At 39.3% G+C, this 5,715-nt stretch overlaps 1 non-coding gene across 1 annotated transcript; it reads right to left on the bottom strand.

The window, feature by feature from the left end:
* Positions 1-1,640: 1,640 nt before the first annotated feature.
* On the bottom strand, positions 1,641-1,747 carry LOC119256374 (U6 spliceosomal RNA). Its single transcript, XR_005127715.1, has one exon. It is a non-coding gene; the product is annotated as a U6 spliceosomal RNA (small nuclear RNA).
* Positions 1,748-5,715: the final 3,968 nt, after the last annotated feature.

Below are 5,715 nucleotides of genomic sequence, written 5' to 3'. Positions count from 1 at the left end.
TGTATTTCATTCAGTCCACCTGTTCTGGTCCCCACTCTGTCTCTGGTGAATCCTCTCAACCCCCACACCTCTGCTCTGTACCCCAGCTCTTGTATTCATAAATAAATAAATCTTAAAAAAAATAAATGTATTTCTATATTACCATAGTATACAGTTCATTTCTCTGCTATATAGCTCTCAGTAAAAAGTGACAGGTAGTCTAAATTGACTAAATTGCACCATGTGGGTAGCTCACTGGCTGGCTGAGGATCAAACTCGTACTGCAGAGGCTTTTACTTTTACTTTTCATAGTGCGTTGTGCTTATTTTTTCACTCACCTGCTTACCTCTTTTGAAAACTTAGAGGGAAAAAAATGGGGCCTCCAGTGGTTGCGCAGGCGGTTGAGCGCAGCACTGTGAAGCTGTCTGCAGCCTCTGCAGTGAGGGTTCAATCCCAGGCAGCTGGCCAGCGAGAATCCCACATGGCACAGTAGACCTCTCCTGTCTATCCTGCTGCTCCCCTCAGCAGTGTATTTTGTCAGTCTGCCTGTTCTGCTCCCCGCTCTGTCTCTGGTGAATCCTCTCACCCTCCTGCGCCTCTGGCCTGTACCCCAGTTCTTGTATGCATAAATTAAAAAAATCTTAAAAAAAGAAAAAAAATTGAAAACTTAGAAAAAAACTGAGTTTTCTTCAATTCATAAGTTTAACTTGTACCATAGTTTACATTTGTAGGAAAATTGACTGGAAAATACATAGGGTTCCCAAATACCAACCGTGCCCACATGTGCACAACCACCCCTTCTATCTACACCCCTGCTAAATGGTACACTTGTCAAAATCCACAATCTTACGCTGATATGTCATTATCACCACAAGTCCATAGCTTATATTAGGGTTCACTCTTTTTTTTTAAGATTTATTTATTTATACAAGAACTGGGGTACAGGCCAGAGTCACACAGGAGGGCAGGAGAATTCATCAGAGACAGAGCAGGGAGCAGAACAGGTAGACAGACCATAATCACTGCTGAGGGGCGCAACGGGCGAGACAAGAGAGGTTTGCCATGCCATGTGGGTAGCTCCCTGGCCAGCTGGGAATCTAACCTGCACAGTAACGGCTGCGGACAGCTTCACAGTGCTGTGCTCACCTCGCTGCACCACCAGGGAGACACTGCATTAGCCCTTTTTTAAAATAGATGTTCTTTATCAGGTTAAGGCAATTCCCTTCCATTCCCAGTTTGATTAGAATTTTTTTTTAATTTTATTTTTATATTCCCCATACAATTGCAACCCCCTTATTTTGAGCCCAATCCCTCCCCTCCCCGCCTCCCCCCCCCATAGAGTATCTCTGGTTCATAGTTGTTTGTTGATTTTGATTTTCACTTTCTTATAGTTATTCTTTTTCCTGGTCCCTTATTTAAGTTTTCTAGATTCCTGCTATGAGTGAGACCATCCAGTATTTTCCTTTTTTTTTTTCTGGCTTATTTCGCTGAGCATGATCCCTTCCAGCGCCATCCATGTTGCTGCAAATGGCATGTGTTTATCTTTTTTGAATGCTAAGTAATATTCCATGGTGTATATGTACCACATCTTCTTGATCCAGTCATTTATTTTTGGGCATTTGGGTTGTTTCCAAAGCTTAGCTATTGTAAACGGTGCTGCTAAAAATATGGAATGCTTCACGAATTTACATGTCATCCTTGCACAGGGGCCATGCTAATCTTCTCTGTATCGTTCAAATTTTAGTATATGTGCTGCCGAAGCAAGCACAGGGTTCACTCTTGTTGTTATACATTCTGTGGGCTGGAAAAATATATAATGACAGATATTCATCATTTCCACTAGTTTTTCACTGTGCAAACCTTCCTCTGTGCACTTCCTATCCACTCTCCTCACTAACCCCTGGAAACGAGGTTCTTTTTATTGTTTCCACAGTTGTGCCTTTTCCAGAATATCATATAGTTGAAATGTAGTATGTAAACTTTTCAGAATGGTTTTTTTCACTTGATAAAATAAATTTAATAGTATTCCCTGTCTTTTTACGTCTTGATAACTCACTTGTTTTCAGCATTGAATAAAATTCCATTGCTTGGAGGTATCAGCATTTATCTATTTACCTACTGAAGGATAGCTTCCCTATTTCCAAGTTTTGGAGATTATAAATAAAGTTTTTTTTTAAATATCTGATAGAGATCTGACAAGCTGCTGAATACATATACTTAGACAATCTTAATCTCAGAACTACTTAGTATGGTAACTATTTGGAGAAGTAAACACAGAAGTTAGGATATACCCCAAATCTCCAAACTGGTGAATATGATTGCTAGTGTACAAGCTAGCAACCTCCCTTACTGGGAAAGATGGCATGCATAGCCTTCCTCTACCCTTCCCAGCCCATTGCAGATATTGCTGGTTGACCACAGCATACTTTCTTGTGAAGATTAATTCCATACAAGCTGCAGATTATTAATAATTACACTTGACACTAAAAATGAAGCCTAGTTGACATTCTTGTTATGAAAATGTACTATATTTATTTCTTTTTAAAAAAGATTTATTTATGCATATAAGAACTGGGGTACAGGCCAGAGGTGCAGGGAGTGAGAGGATTCACCAGAGATAGAGTGGGGAGCAGAACAGGCAGATCTAGTGAAATACACTGCTGAGGGGAGCAGCGGGCCAGATAGGAGAGATCTGCTGTGCCATGTTGGTAGCTCCCTGGTGAGGCGGGGATCGGGGATCGAGCTCATGCTGCAGAGGCTGCAGATAACGTCACAGTGCTGTGCTTAACCCCTTACGCCACCAGGGAGGTCCAGTACTATGTTTCTTATGAACATAAGTGTCCATCCTTTGACCACATTTTGGGTAACACCAATAAAGTATAGATTTTGTTATGAATAATAGAAGGTACTAATTCAAGAAGAGCCTATATATCCTTATGATCCTTATATCAGTCTTTAAATATATCAGTAATGATACAATTTCATTAAATTACTGAAATTCAGGCCTTACCAATTTTATTCACCCCCACCTCTATGCTTGGCAACAGACAGAATATCTAATACTTAGTCTTATCTATGAATACAAAGGAGTTGAACTACAGTTACCAATTCATGCAGAACAAAATCCCAATTATTGTTAAGACTACAGACCAGAAGACAGGACCTCAGAATGAACATTCAATCTAAATTTTTTTGGTTGGACACCTCATACTTTTCTATCTTGATTCAGTTGAGTTTCTGACTACACCAGTAACACCTAATTTTGTATTTTCTTTTTTTATAATACTACAGCCATAGTTTTGATACCTTAATCTATTAAACTCTAAGATATTTCTATTGGAAACCTAATGTTGTCTGTGCTGCTCAACAAATTGCCACACTTATATCGGCTTAAAACAATATACAATTATTATCTGATAGTTTATGTGGATCAAGACTCCAGGCACTGCTCAGTTGTATCCTCTGCTCAGGGTTCCACAGGCTGAAATCAAAGTGTTGACGGAGCTGCAGTGTCACCTGGAGACTGGACTAGGGAAGAATATTCCTTAAGCTCACTTGGCAGAATTTTGGGTTTTGGCAGAGCTGCAACTGGGTCTGTTAGCAAGAAAGAGGCTCATATAATGTAACTTAATCAACTTAACAGCCTTTATCAGAGTCTATTGTTAAGAAGCAGTTAACAGGTCCCATTCACTCAAGAGGAGAGGGTTGAACAAAGATATGACTACCAGGAGGAGTTCATGAAGAACACTTTGGTTTGTTTCCCCACAGGAACTCTTATTGGTGATAGAGAATTGGTTAAAATTCAGAAGACCTGGAACCTCATCTTGGTTCTCATATCAAATAATACTTGAAATAGGTGACAATTTAGTGTTACAGGGACTTCAATTTCTTCATCAGTTATAGAGTGGTGATTAGATGATTCCTAAGGGTTCTATAAATTCTAACATTTCAAAATAGGCATCCTCTTGTAAGCACAAGATGGCAAAACATTCTCCCAAGGACAGTGAATGAATTCTGGCTGTTTCCTCAACACACTGGTAATTACTTATTACTGATTTACTTATTACTTGGACAACATAATCCAGGTGATTCTAAATAGCCATAATAAATATATCCAAGATAGTAAAAATGAGCATATTCATACTGTGAGACTTACTGTTTGTTTTTTTCATTGATTCAATGCTAATTACTATTCAATATGAGGAACTTGAAGTAGAGGAATGTTTCAAGTTGCTTCTTCTGGTGTCCACACACCCTAAAACAGTGGCCAGCACATTACAAGCACTTATTAAAGAACTGATGTTGAGCTTTCTGAAATAAATAGTTTTAATGTGTGTCTTCAAAAATTTATAGGTGAATAGATTTCAGCAACTTTTTAAAAAATATTCATTGGTATTTGAGATATTATTGATATCACTGATATGTATGATGTTTATTTAAATTCTCTTTTTTCCAGAACCACATATTCTTCATTCTAATGATAATTCGAGAAGAAGCAGTACCATTATTTGATATAACTTTAACTTGATATCCTATAAGAGGAAAAGGAGAATGAAAAGTTTTCTGACTTATCAAAGAAAATGTCAGATGGTGTCACAAGATGGGGAGTAGAAAATGCCCACATTCTGACCCTGGCTTTGTGCATTCTTAGGCAAATCTCTTATCCCCTCTAGGATTCAGTTTCTTTTTTTATTTTTAAGATTTATTTATTTATGCATACAAGAGCTGGGGTACAGGCCAGAGGTGTGGGGGTGAGAGGATTCACCAGAGACAGAGTAGGGAACAGAACAGGCAGATTGACAGGAGTACACTGCTGAGGGGAGCAGAAGGCGAGTTAGGAGAGGTCTGCTGCTCCATGTGGGTTGCTCCCTGGTGGGCCAGGAATCAAACTCATGCTGCAGAGGCTGAGGACAGCTTCATGGGTTGTGTCTTAATCCCAGGCACCACCAGGGAGGACCTAGGATTCAGTTTCTTGATCTGTAATATGACCAAGTGATTTTCAAAAGTCCCATACATTTTTATAGTTTGTGATCCCAGTAATATTACTGAGATTAAGTTGTGATCCATTATTTTAACTTAATGATCCATGTAAGTGCACAAAGGAATGGTGGTCCACAGTGAAAACATTGGTCTTCCAACATCAAGTGGTGTCCTGGACCTACTGCTGACACTTGTGTATTTTAAACAAACCCCTCCTGGCCAATACCACATGATATACTCAGATCCTAGGAGACTAACCATTGATTTAAGATTTAGATAGTGTCATGAAACTTCAACTTTCCTAGAACATTCTGGAAGTCTAGAGCCAAATTGATGATTTACTTTCACACTTTATTTTTTTAATAACTTTCCTTTTTATTTTTCTTTAAGATTTATTATTTATTTATGCATACAAGAGCTGGGGGTGTAGGCCAGAGGTGTGGGGAGTGAGAGGATTCACCAGAGACAGATCAGGGAGCAGAACAGACAGATCTACTTAATTACACTGCTGAAGGGAGCAGCGGGTGAGACATAAGCGGTCTGCTGCACCATGTGGGTTAGCTATATGGACAGGGATCAAACTCGTGCTGCAGTGGCTGTGTATAACTTCATAGTACTGAGACTTAACCCCTTGCACCACTAGGGAGGCCCTACTTTCACACTTTAATCTAAAGTTTCAACCCCTGCCTTGCTCATTTGTTCTTGTTTACAAGGGATCCTTATTAGGTTACTTATGCATTTCTAGACTCTTTCTAG

The sequence above is a fragment of the Talpa occidentalis genome, unplaced genomic scaffold (assembly GCF_014898055.3).
Source record: "Talpa occidentalis isolate TD23 unplaced genomic scaffold, MPIMG_talOcc4v2.1 talOcc4.3, whole genome shotgun sequence".
Taxonomy (NCBI): Eukaryota; Metazoa; Chordata; class Mammalia; order Eulipotyphla; family Talpidae; genus Talpa; species Talpa occidentalis.
This window is presented reverse-complemented; position numbering and strand designations above follow the sequence as displayed.